Raw genomic sequence first — 12882 nt, 5'->3', positions numbered from 1 at the left:
TCTGGTTCATGTAGTAGCACATGCCCATACTGTTCAAGGCCTCCAGTTACATGGGGGGTTCAGTGGTGGGTAGCCAGCCCGTGCTACTGGAGACACCCCCCCATCTTAAAACAAAACAAACAAACGCCACGCCTATAATTTTAAATACACTAAGAATCCTCCTTCGGGGATGCTTCTCAAATTTGAAATCTTGTTAATGGCAGATGTGCTACAGGAGAAACAACACACATTCATCCAAAATTCCAGCGTTTCCTAACTCACAAAACTCAAACTACGTCTTTTACCTTTTCATGTCCCACTATAGAGGTGCTATGCACGCGCCAGTAGTGTTCAAAGAACTATATACTTCCTAAGATTAGCAGTAAAAATGAAAATGAAACTGGACGCTTTTACAGAATACAAGATAGGACAGGCAGGCTGTTGAGGGGGTCACAGACTTGCCTGGACAGCCTGACTTCCTGAGTTTGATCCCTGGACCTCAGAGTGGAAGGACATACGCCCGCACTCACCCATCTAGACACACACAGTGAAATAAGATAGACTTTGAAGTGAGGTCACTTTATGTATCTAGTTCCTAAGTCACTCTTTAATTCTGGAAGATGAAATACACTGTGTGAGTGTCTGTGGGTCAGGGTGATCCGCAGGAGTCGGCTCTCGTTCTCCACCAGGAAGGCCCTGGGGTCCACCTCAGGCCGTCAGGTGTGGTGGCGAGTCCTTCACCTGCTGAGCCGTCTCACCCAGAGGCCCCTTCTTGTTAATATTTACGAAAAGATTAGTCTAAAGAAATAAAGCTCATTACTTATTTAAAAACACAAGTGATAGATGTGTTGTTTATTAACAAAAAAATCATTTGAATTGCTTCTTCAAAAGCTAATACTGTTTTTTTTTCCCCTCTGAAGTAAAACTAAAAACAGCATTGCATTGAAAAACAGATTTTTATGAATACCAAGTTCTAAATCTTTTTACAGCTTTAACAGTTTTAATTTCTTGGGACTGATCTGCTTGTCACTGTGGAACAGTATGCGTATGACTTTTGTTTGGAATCAGAATATATTTTCTTTTTTGGTCCAGCTTAACAGAATTAACTCAAGCTTCATCCATGCTGTGTTTATCATTTATTCCTTTTTATAAATGATCAGTAAAGATGTATGTAACACAATTTAACTCTGTGTGTGTGTGTGTGTGTGTGTGTGTGTGTGTGTGTGTGTGTGTGTGTGGTTTTTTGACACAGAATTTCTCTTTGTAGCCCTGGCTGTCCTGGAACTCATTCTGCAGACGAGGCTGGCCTCGAACTCACAGAGATCCGCTTGCCTCTGTCTCCCAAGTGCTGGGATTAAAGACATGCATCACCACCACCCAGCTTTGACAACTATTTTTGATAATTATGTATTTCTGGACTCTAGTCCACTCATCTATCTTTATGCCAATAAAACACAATCTCTGGCTTTATAAACCTTGAAAAAGGGTAGCAAAGGGTAGCGTAAGTCTGGGCTGGAGAGATGGCTCAGTGGTTAAGAGCACTGGCTGCTCATCCAGAGGACCCAGGTTCAGTTCCCAGCAACCACATGGCAACTAACAACTGTCTGTAACTCCAGTCTTTAATATCCACAACAGGTAAGAATTTTTGCTTTAAGAGATTCAGTAAGTGGGGCACAGTGGCACAAAACTATAATTCTAGCAGTTGAGAGACAAGGTAGAAAAAGGCATGAATTAGGTATGCTGGCCTGAGCTATACACAGTAAGTTTGAGTGAATTCATTTAATATGAATTCATGGGAACCTATTTTTGTGATAGGAAAAAGTAATTTAAAAAATAAATCTCCTGGCCGGGCGGTGGTGGCGCACGCCTTTAATCCCAGCACTTGGGAGGCAGAGCCAGGCGGATCTCTGTGAGTTCGAGGCCAGCCTGGTCTCCAAAGCGAGTTCCAGGAAAGGCGCAAAGCTACACAGAGAAACCCTGTCTCGAAAAAACCAAATAAATAAATAAATAAATAAATAAATAAATCTCCTAAGATTTTTTTTTTTTTAATTGAGACAGGGTCTCACTATGTTGCTCTGGCTATCCTGGAACTCACTATGTAGACCAGGCTGGCCTCGAACTCAGAGATCCACCCACCTCTGCCTCCCAAGTGCTGGGAATAAAACCATGCACCACCATGTCAGACCTGTGATGTTTTTAAAACTATTGTTTTTAATTAAGTATTTTCAGCTCATTAAAAAAAAAAAAAAAAAAAAAAAAAAAAAAAAGAAAGAAAAGAAAACTTGACCAGCATCTCAATTTTACTTTAGGACCAAGACTAGGCTTCTGATTTTTTTTCCTTCATTGCTAACTATTTCATTGACAATTTTATTACAACAAGGAAAATTCTGTCAAAACCTATTTCATTACACAAAACACAAACTTCAAGATAGCCTGGATAAAATGAATTTACACATAAAAACATTTTGTCCATATGCTACCTGTCGAAGTGTGAAAAAAACGTAAGCATGAACCCATGCCTCACTGCAATTCCCTGGAACTCATACTGACTGACACTGCCTGACCTCAGCTCTCAGCTTGAGCTTTAAAGAACAGCTCAAAGACTTTCATAGTAAGGAAGCAAAGTAATGTGGTCTTGAGATCCAAGTCACCGGTTTGTCACCAAAGCCTTGGACTTTTCTACAGGCCTCAATTTTTTTCTCCTATAAAATAAGTTAGGTTGTACCATTTATCTTCCATTCAAACAGACTGTCACAAATGTAGTCAAAATCAACTATACTCTTATAATAACAAGAGAATGATTAACTTAGCTGGACCTAATGGGGAATGCCTTTAATCCCAGCACTCAGGAGGCAGAGGTAGAGGCAGATCTCTAGGAGTTTGAGGCTAGCATGGTCTACATAGGGAGTTCCAGGACAGCCAGAGCTACATAGTGAGACCCTGCCTCAAAAAAAGAAAATGAAAACAAACAAACGAACGGGTTAACTTAAGTGGTAGTATTCCAAATAGTGGACCACTACCGGACTCTAACGAAAGTTGCAGGTCCACATGCCTGCTAACCGAGTTAAGGAAAACAGCAGCCAGCACTGTGCTGCACAGGATCTCAGCTACATGGAAGACTGAAGCAGGAAGACAGAGTTTGAGGTCAGCCTGAGCAACTCAAAGTAAAAGAAGAAAAGGCCAAGGGGTAGCTCAGAGGCCTGGGTTCTAGAATTAGAGTGTGAGCCCTTTGTATGTATGTTAAGTAAATCCACAGAAACTGTCCAGGCACTCAAAACACTTCCAAGTAGTTACAGTGAGAACTTGGGGCACTATTCTTTTGAAATATTGTAAATAACAAGCATGTGTTGTTCTTATGACTTTAAAGAAGAAACTAACAGAAACAGTTTGCTGCTCTGGGTTCTATAATCCAAAAGACCTATACTCAAATACCAGCCTGGTGATTTAAATATTCACTAACACTTGTAATGTTGTTATCTAACCTGTTTCTCCATGTGCAAAAAGCAGTTAGAAGTCGAGTCTCAGAAAACCACAGGGAAGATAAAGGAAACCATTCCTAAGGACACAGCATAGCACACTGCAAGAGGACACTATTACTATAGCTATTACTGTATATTATATAGACTATTACTTTAAAATTCCAGAAACTACTGTCTTTAGAGTGACTCCGGACAGTTGGGCCAAAAAAAAAAAAAAAAAAAAAAAAAAAAAGTTTTGTGGGCAATTAGCTTCCTTCATTCAAGATTCCTTTAATCATTATAAGACCATCTGTGAATGTGCCACTCAGAACAAAAGGGAAGAGGGATGTAGTTTAGTTGGCAAAGTGCTTTTAAAGCCCTAGGTGGGACCCCCAGCACTCCACAAACCAGGCATGCTATCATGTCAGATGGAAGAAGATCAGAAGTTCAAGGTCAGTCTCAGCTATATTGAAAGCTTGAGGCCAGCCTGGAACATATGAGACTCTGTCTCAATAAACAAGTGAAAAGGTATTAGGGTTGTCGGGCAGTGGTGGCGCATGCCTGTAACCCCAGCATTCACTCTGTGGATTCCAGGCCAGCCTGCTCTACAGAGTGAGTTCCAGGACAGGACAGGCTAGAAAGCTACAGAAAAACCCTGTCACAAAAAACCAAAAAAAAAAAAAAAAAAAAAAAAAAAAAAAAAAAATTAGAGTCAGAGAGATGCTCAGTGGTTAAAAGCACTAGCTGTTCTTCCAGAAGACCCAGGTTCAATTCCCAGCACCCACAAAGCAGCTCACAACCATCCATAGTTCCAATTTCAAGCAACCTCTTCTGGCCTCCATGGACCCAGACATACATACAGGCAAAACATTCATACACAAAAAAATAATTTAAAAAAATTGTAGCCAGGCATGGTGGCGAACGCCTTTAATTCCAGCACTTGGGAGGCAGAGGCAAGTGGATCTCTGTGAGTTCGAGGCCAGCCTGGGCTACAAAGCAAGTTCCAGAACAGCTAGAGCTTTTACACAGAGAAACTCGGTTTCGAGAAAAAAAAAAAATTGTAAGTACCAACTAGGCTAATGATGAGCAGAGCAGTGGTCAGCGCAGATTTAGATTTTGGGTGTTTAATAACTACAGTAGCTTTCTTCCAAGGAACCCAGAACAGAACATTCTAAGACGGTTCATTCAAGCTTCCAAATAGATGTTTTCTATTGTAATATACAATTGCTCATTTTCCTAAAAATAGTGGCACTAATAGTTCATGCACATAAGTTTACTAATTACAAATAATATGTCAATCAAGAAAGAAATACAAATAAAATACCTGTATCAAAATAAATTCCAAGTACATGCTGAATGGCTTTTTTGAACAGAATTTGTCCCCAGGGAAAAAAAAAAAAGTTCAGGCTATATATTGTCAAATCAAAATACCCCGTTATAAATCCAACATTTATGCCAAGTCTAATCTCAGAAAGTCCTACTCCAACAATATTAAATTTAAGTTTTCCACCAAACCCCACAAAAACTGAGAGAACATTACTACTAAGATTTGTTGAATCAGTCTGTGGTACAAATGGATTACACCCATTATATAGTTAACAGGGCTTGCTGGTATTAGAAAACAGTTTCAATACTAACACATGGGCTAAAGTTTGGATTACCACAATTACAATCATTTTTTTAAGTAAGGCGCATATTGAATCCTTTTCAATATGAAAAGAAAACAGATTTCACCCAGTACCAATTTATCTACTTTACCAAGATTTAGACCCTTAGGAACTATTCAGAATCATACAAGCAGTTATATCAGAATACATGAAAGAACATGTAGCTTTCCTGAGAGTGACAGAACTTCCCATCCACCCACCCCTAAAGGCTGGCGACTCCATGAGGACCTAACGCTTACATGCCCACTTCACAGATCACAGTGCTGTGCTGAACTGGCATTTCCAGACTGCACTGAGCCAGCTACATGAAAGCAAAGCGAAGAGCTGATAGAAAGCTAATTAAAAAAAACATCACTCATAACATGCATATCACCTATCACCAGGAACGTTTCTAATTTTCCAATATTCAAAATTAGGCAAGCGGATCATCTACCACAGGCTGATCTTCCCCACCCCTTACTAAGAGTGCCCCAAGTAAAATAACCGAGGCAATTTCCTTGTTTACTTAAAGAATTGAAAAAAAAAATGTTGACTTGCTTCTGAGGTGTCTGAAACCGATCAATATTTAAGACTTTTCACAGTCATGTTTGAAATACGACAGTAATGATTTCTTCAGTTAGTAAAAAGAAATCTAATTTTAAATTTATAAAAAGGGCTGAATTTTACACTGCAATTTATCAGTATGCTTTTTTTTTTTTCAACCAGAAGGAAGAGGGGAAAGAAAGGGAGAAGCAGCAGCAAAACACACAAGACGGAAAACATCGCTACCTCCTTTGGTGGTTATGAGTAATTGTAAATGACCCAAGAGGTAAGAGAAGTTCATGAATAGCAGGGGGGGGGAGGGTGTAACAATGTGAACTGGTCCGTTCCAGATTCACGCAGATGTCGGAGAGGAAAAGGAATTTATTTACACTGCAGTGCCTGGTAGCAAACATGGCTGCCCCTGCCCCCTTTAAATCTGAATAGTCTTCACTCCCTCACCAAAACCATCAAATTATGGCCATGTCTCTCCCTGTCTCCCTACCATAACACAAACACATCTCCTCTTCTCTCAGAACAGTAACACCCACACCTCCCTCATTTCACAACAATCACAACCCATAACCACTAGCTTCTCTATTTCTCTAGCCTTGAAATACAAGACAGAATACACACAAATATAGGAACAAAAGGCTTTCCTTTCTAACCACTTCAATAATCCCCATCCCTCTTTTCCTCACACTCTGTGACGCCTGGTCGATAATTCTCATCCCTTCCAACACTCAGCTAATGTCCTTCCCTAGCCTAATCGTATGTCTTTCAGTTTCCTGCGTCTATTTCCTACCCTGCTATTGCATCCTGACACCATCATTTTTCATCCCCATTTCCTAATCTTATCTTTTCCTCCACTTTGATTCACTAGTTTCTCCCTGGATTCCCAGAAGATGCCTCGTTCTCCATCAATCCTCTCCTATCCCTTTTCCCCAACTCTTCTAGTTTCCACACTCCATTCCAGACCTCCCTCATTTGCAGTCTACCGAGGTCTCTAACGTCCAAATCTAACTCTTCTCTTCCCTCCCCCTCCCCCGTTTGCATCCTTGTCCCCGCCCCCATCCCACCTCTACTCCCAATTCCCAGCTCAGCACCACTACATCACATCCCAAGCCTACCTGCCCCACCTCCCAGTTCCTTCCACACCCACCTTACCATCTGCTCTTATTTCCTCGAACCCTTTTCAGACCACCCGCGGCAACTCCCCTTCCAGGGTCTCACTCCTTACCGGTGTCTAGGTCTTAGGTCGCCCCCACCCCAAGGAGCCTCCTCAGCCCCTGACGCGCAACACACCACACACACACACACACACACACACACACACACACACACACACACACACGCACGCACAAGCACTTTACCTTCAGTTTGTTCCATTCTAACCCCCCCGGCCGTGTCAGTACGATCACAGGAGAGACACGGAGGCCCGAAGTGGGGCTGGGTTGCCGGCAGCTGCCGGGACCGCGGGCGCAAGAGACGGAACCGAGCTAGGCCGCATGAAATCCTCGGACTAGATTTCCCTCGCGCCGAGCGCCCCTGCCATGGCGGCCGGCACTGAGGAGGGCCACGGCCCGGCCGGCCGGGCTCGTTTGCGGGCAGACGGAAGGCTGCGGGCGACGCGGAGCGAAGGGGAGGCGGCCGGACGGGGGTCGCCGAGTAGCTGCTGGTGCCGGAGAGGAGCCGGAGGCTGGCGGCCCCGAAGGGCAGCGGGGTCCCGGGGCTTCGATCGAAAACTGCACACCTCTCCTAGGCGCCCGGCACACAGCCCCGGCCTCGGCCTCCGTCCGGATCTCCGCGCCGCCAGCTCCCGCCGCCGTCGCCGCCGCCGCCGCCGCCGCCGCCACCGCCGCCGCTGCCGCCGCCTCCGCGCACAAAGCCCCCCCGCCCCGTTCGGCGCCGCCGCCGCCAAATCCTAGGCCTCCCATTGGCCACAGGCCGCGGTGCCTGCCGGGAAATGCAGTCCTGGGGCCGGGGCGCCGGGAGCGAAGGAGGAAGAGGGCTCGTCGGCTGCGGAGAGGAGGGGCGCGCGAGAGTCTGGAGCGGACGCGAGACCGCAGGCGATGAGGCAGAGGGACAGGAAGGGCTGGTGCGGAGGGGCGGCCGGGTCGGGCCTGCGAGGCTAATACTTACTAAACGGCAGCACGTACTAGACGCCATATGGTACTCGAGCGGCCCTGCTCTACGATTCCTAGATGTTAGGAAGAACCTAATGACCCGTGCGCGATTACGCAGACCGGGGCCAGTGCTCAGGTTCGGGGAGTCGCTGTCACTCTTGACAGCTGTCAGCAGAGCGCCCTGGCTCCCCCGGCGTCCCGACCCGGGGCTGCACTTTAAAGGACCAGAGCCTGAACCTGGGCTGTCTCCCTTTCCGCCCCGGGGAGAGACGGAAGGCTGCCAGTTTGCAAGCACTGCCGGGGGGGATGCCGGGCTGCGTCCGCGTTCGGCTCGGAAAGGCACCCCCGACCTCCCGGGCAGGCACTGGACCCGGCTGCCCTCTTCCTGCCCGCACCAGGGCACAGAGGCTTGTGGGTAACCAGGAGGACGTCAGCGCGACTGCATCCCAGGCCGCGGGCCACAGCGAGGACTGCGGGCGGGTCACGTGCCCCAGCCCTGCGCTGCTGCTCGGGGCCAGACCTCCGCACCGAGTGACGTGGGGGTATTTGTCCCAGAGCGATCACCCGAGAGTGAGGGGAAGGAGGCAGTGCTCTGCAAACCTCCAGCCCTCCCCATTCTAGGAAATACGAGTAAAAACAACGACAGGGCCCGGGAAACAGTCTCGAAGCGGGGCGTGCAGATGGGAGTTTTCCTGGGGCCTGGTGGTAATTACTTAGAACATTCAACCCAGGGACCTGAGCTTACCGAAGAAACATACGTAGCGATCAGATGAGGAAACCGATACCCACTCTTGCTGTCTGTTCTGAGAATTGCAGAACCCGATCACTACGAAGAGTCATACTCTCCGTGGACACGACCAGTGCTCGAACTATTTGTCACCATTTCGAGAGATTTCTGATGTGTTTCTCTTTTCAAATACCACCTCAGAATTAATTTTAGAGATTTTATAATTATATTTAGGAGTGTTTTGCTCACATGTATATATGTACATCTTGTGCGTGCCAGGTCCCCGGAGGAGATCAGAAGGGGTGTCAGGCCTGCTGGAACTGTCTTTATGGATGGTTGTGAGCAACCACGTGGGTGCTGGGAACCGAACCCTGATCCTCTGAATTAACAAGTGCTCTTTACTGCTGAGCCATCTGAAAGAACAAGTGCTTTTAACTACTGAGCCATCTCTCTCCAGCCCACCACCTCAGAATTTTATAAAATTTCTACATTTCAGTGATTTTTTTTTCCATTTTTTAATTTTTGAGGTTTGTTTTGTTTTGTTGAGACAGGGTTTTTCTGTGTAGCCTTGGCTGTCCTAAAACTCGCTCTGTAGACCATGCTGGACTCAGACTCACAGAGATCCACCTGCCTCTGCCTCCTGAGTGCTGAAATTAAAGGTGTGTGCCACCACCGCCCGGCCAGTTCAGTGATTTTAATGGGTACTAAATATATGTTTGTTAACATGACTATTAATACTAAGGGTAATACTGAAAACAATTCAATTGATTTTATTTATTTATTTAGATTTTTGAGACAGGGTCCCTGGCTGTCCTGGAACTCTCTATGGAGGCTAGGATGGCCTCGAACTGATATAGTTCTCCTGCCTCCGCTTCCTAAGTGCCAGGTGCTGGAATTAAGGTGTGTGCCACCATTGAGGGGGGCATTACTATTGTTTTTGCTATTTTAATTATTTATTATTAAAATTAATATTATTAATTATGCCAGGCATTGTGGCGCACGCCTTTAATCCCAGCACTCGGGAGGCAGAGGCAGGTGGATATAGAGGCCAGTCTGGTCTACAGAGCAAGTTCCAGGACAGCCAAAGCTGTTACACAGAGAAACCTTGTCTCAAAAAAAAAAATTTATATATATATATATATATATATATATATATATAAATTATTTTTTGTGTGTTAGTATCAGAGGACACTTGTGGGAGTTGGTTCCAGACTTTCACCATGTAAGTTATAGACATAGTGGCAAGCACCTTTTGTACTGAACCAGCTCCCTAGCCTACTTTACAGTTAATCTGTAAAATTTTGTTTAACCCAAACTGGCCTTGAACTCATGGCAATCTTCCAGCCTCAGCCTCCAGAGTACTGGGATTATAAACACAAACCACCATTCTCAGTTAATCTGTAACCATTTTCTGTTTAATCGGATTCATTTATTTTGAGATAGGGCTTGCTGTGTTGCCCAGGCTAGTGTCCAACTGGACTGAAGCATTCCTCCTTCCCCAACCTACCCAGCAACTGAGATTACAGGCTAGGACTACGGGGCCAGGCGTTTCACTGTTTTAAACCTATCCTTTGTGTATTACTACCACTTAAGAAATCAAAATTTCGCCGGGCGGTGGTGGCGCACGCCTTTAATCCCAGCACTCGGGAGGCAGAGGCCGGCGGATCTCTGTGAGTTCGAGGCCAGCCTGGGCTACCAAGTGAGTTTCAGGAAAGGCGCAAAGCTACACAGAGAAACCCTGTCTCGAAAAAAAAAAAAAATCAAAATTTCATTTATAAATAGGCAGATTTATAAAATAAAAAAGGTGCTGGGCGGTGGTGGCGCATGCCTTTAATCCCAGCACTCGGGATGCAGAGCCAGGTGGATCTCTGTGAGTTCGAGGCCAGCCTGGTCTATAGAGCAAGTTCCAGGACAGGCTCCAAAAGCTACAGAGAAACCCTGTGTGTGTCGGGGGGAGAGAAATAAAATAAAAAAGGTGAACAAGGTGAGTGATATGAACCTAGCTTGATCCTCTCCCAGTCCTTTCCACTTTCCAACTCCTATAATGCTCTTGCTTTTTTTTTTTTTTTTTTTTTTAATGGCTGGAGAGACAGCCGTGGGTGCTGGGAACCGAACTTTTATATTTTTGGTTGTGAGCCTAGCCTTTAACGGCTGAGCCATCTCTCCAGCCCGCTCTTGCTTTTTTGATCAGGCATTTGGATTTCCCATTTAAGGATCTCATAAATGTCCTTAAAGATTTCATTTTGGGAAACAGGCACACATAACACTTTATGTTTTCATCATCTAACATATTCGGAGGTTCAAAACATGCTAACTCTTCATAGCAAATGAGCAAACAACTCATCAAGACAGAAACAGAATAGGTTTGTCAGAGTTATGGCAGTAAAAACTTTTGGGGGCTTCTCTTCTGAAAAAAAGTTTAGATACATAGATATAATTTACATTTATCCTAAAAACCAAATGTCAAGTCTGATAAAATATACAAGCCTGGAGAAAGTATTCATTGCTTTAAATGTTTCATAAGAAGGGTTCTTATCTCCCCACCCCCACCCCTTTTTTTTTTTAAAGAATTAGATTGCTGACTTGTGACCATGCTAGAAAAATCTACATTTCAAATATTGTGTATGGGATAGTTCATCTGCTTATACATACTGAATAAATTTTACTGTGCCTGTTTGTAAGTGAATATAATACACGGATAAGAATTTTTCCAGTATAAAATATCTCATTATGAAATGAGAGAAATGCTTTTGCATCCTTTACTAATCTTTTCCAGAAAAGTTTATGATAATAATGCAATGATTCACTTATGAAATCAATATTAAAATTATTATTGTAGACCTTATAATTTTACCATCAGAATTTTCAGGGAGAGAAAAGAAAGAAAGCTTTAGCTTGGTGTGGTGGTGATCAGGAGGCAAGAGGATCTCAGTGAGTTCAAGGCTAGCCGGGTTTACATAGTGAGTTCCAGGCCAGCCAGGGCTGCACAGTGAGACCCTGTCTGAAGGCGGGAAAAGGACGTAAGTTTCGTAAATTTTAATTCTTCTTGAAGAGCGATTTTGAAACGAAACCCCAATGTGGAAAGTTGTCGGGCATGCACAAAGGGACCCCTAGCGGCCAAACCGAGAAGTTTTGCTTATTTTAAGTCGTCGGAGGTTTAGTTGAAATACACTTTTGTGGATTCAAAGCAGCCTGCATTTCTTTTTTCTTTTCTCTTTTGTGGTTCTTTTGAAACAGGATCCCACTGTGTAGCCCTGGCTGTCTTGGAACTCACTTTGTAGACCATGCTGACCGAACTCAGAGAGATCCGCCTGTCTGCCTCTCATGTACTGGGATAAAAGGCATGTGCTATCGCACCCGGCCCTCAGAAACTATTCTATTTTGTACAGTTCATAATTTTTTCATCAGAGTTCTCAGAGAGAGAAAGATTGAGAAAAATTTGAGCCGGGCATGGTGGTACATACCTTTAAATCCAAGCAGTCCAGTGGCAGAGGCAAGTGGGTCTGCATAACGTGTTCCAGTCCAGCCAGAGCTACACAGTGAAACCCTGCCTCAAAAAAATTTAAACAAAAATAAATAAAAGAGCCCAAGTCGGTCGTAGTGGTGCACACTTGTAGTCCAAGCACTCAGAAGGCAGGCAGAAGGTTCAGGGGTTCAAGATCACTTTCTGCTACCTGTTAAGTTCCAGACCAACCTGTACTACATACGATTCTAAAAAATAAATGAAATAAAATTTGAAAAAAATTAAAAGCCGGATAAATGAATGGGAACAAGAATGCTTTCAAAACTTTCACTTTCCAAAGCTGGTTTAGTTGCCTACCCTAGGAACTGAAGTCTCCCTGCAATGCCTATCTTGTATAACAGCTACTTTAGAATGTATTTTAAATATTGAGATTTCTACACAAACTAGTACCAAGCGACAACATTAAGAAACCAGTTTCTTTAGTGAAATTCAAATTCCATATGAAGATTGCGGCCGCATTCCAGCCTTCGACCCTGCAGAAGAGGGATGTTTTCCTTCCCAATGCTGACCCTTCTGCCACCCCGACTTCACAACCTCCTCCGCCAACCAGAGACCTCCAGGCAGTTTCAGAGTTTGAAGGGACAGAGGGACAGACCATCAAAGCGATGTCATTAGTGACTCCAAGATGGGTTGCCAAGGCGACTATCAGACATTAGTAGACAGGGGAACCGCAGCTTTGGTCCCCATAGTACAGACGCCCCCTAAACTAACTCCACCTAGAAGTCACTTCGCGGGCTCCTAAGGGGGACCTGACTGCCTTCCGCGTTGCTACCGTGAAGGACGCGAGCGGTTCCCAGAACTTGAGAGCTCATTGGATGGTAGTGTCGTCACTCGGAGTGACGTCACAGGGCGAGGCGCAGGAGGCGGGACCATGGAGACTGGG

At 44.7% G+C, this 12882-nt stretch overlaps 1 protein-coding gene across 7 annotated transcripts in view; it reads right to left on the bottom strand.

Annotated features, from left to right (window-relative positions):
- Nsd3 (nuclear receptor binding SET domain protein 3) overlaps positions 1-8658 on the bottom strand; it is a 118262-nt gene extending 109604 nt beyond the window's left edge. For 3 of the 7 annotated variants that reach the window (XM_052751880.1, XM_052751885.1, XM_052751886.1), the window contains exon 1: positions 6997-7112. The gene's annotated coding sequence lies outside the window, so the exon portion shown is untranslated. Of the gene's footprint in view, positions 1-6996; positions 7448-7765 lie in introns of those variants that run through there. The other 4 variants (XM_052751883.1, XM_052751884.1, XM_052751881.1 and 1 more) reach the window with 3 other exon arrangements.
- Between the last annotated feature and the right edge of the window lie 4224 nt (positions 8659-12882).

Source organism: Peromyscus californicus, unplaced genomic scaffold, assembly GCF_007827085.1.
Source record: "Peromyscus californicus insignis strain IS unplaced genomic scaffold, ASM782708v3 Scaffold_23__1_contigs__length_62951481, whole genome shotgun sequence".
NCBI classification, from domain to species: Eukaryota; Metazoa; Chordata; class Mammalia; order Rodentia; family Cricetidae; genus Peromyscus; species Peromyscus californicus.
The sequence above is the reverse complement of the archived record's forward strand: the minus strand, read 5'-3'. Positions and strand labels throughout refer to the sequence as shown.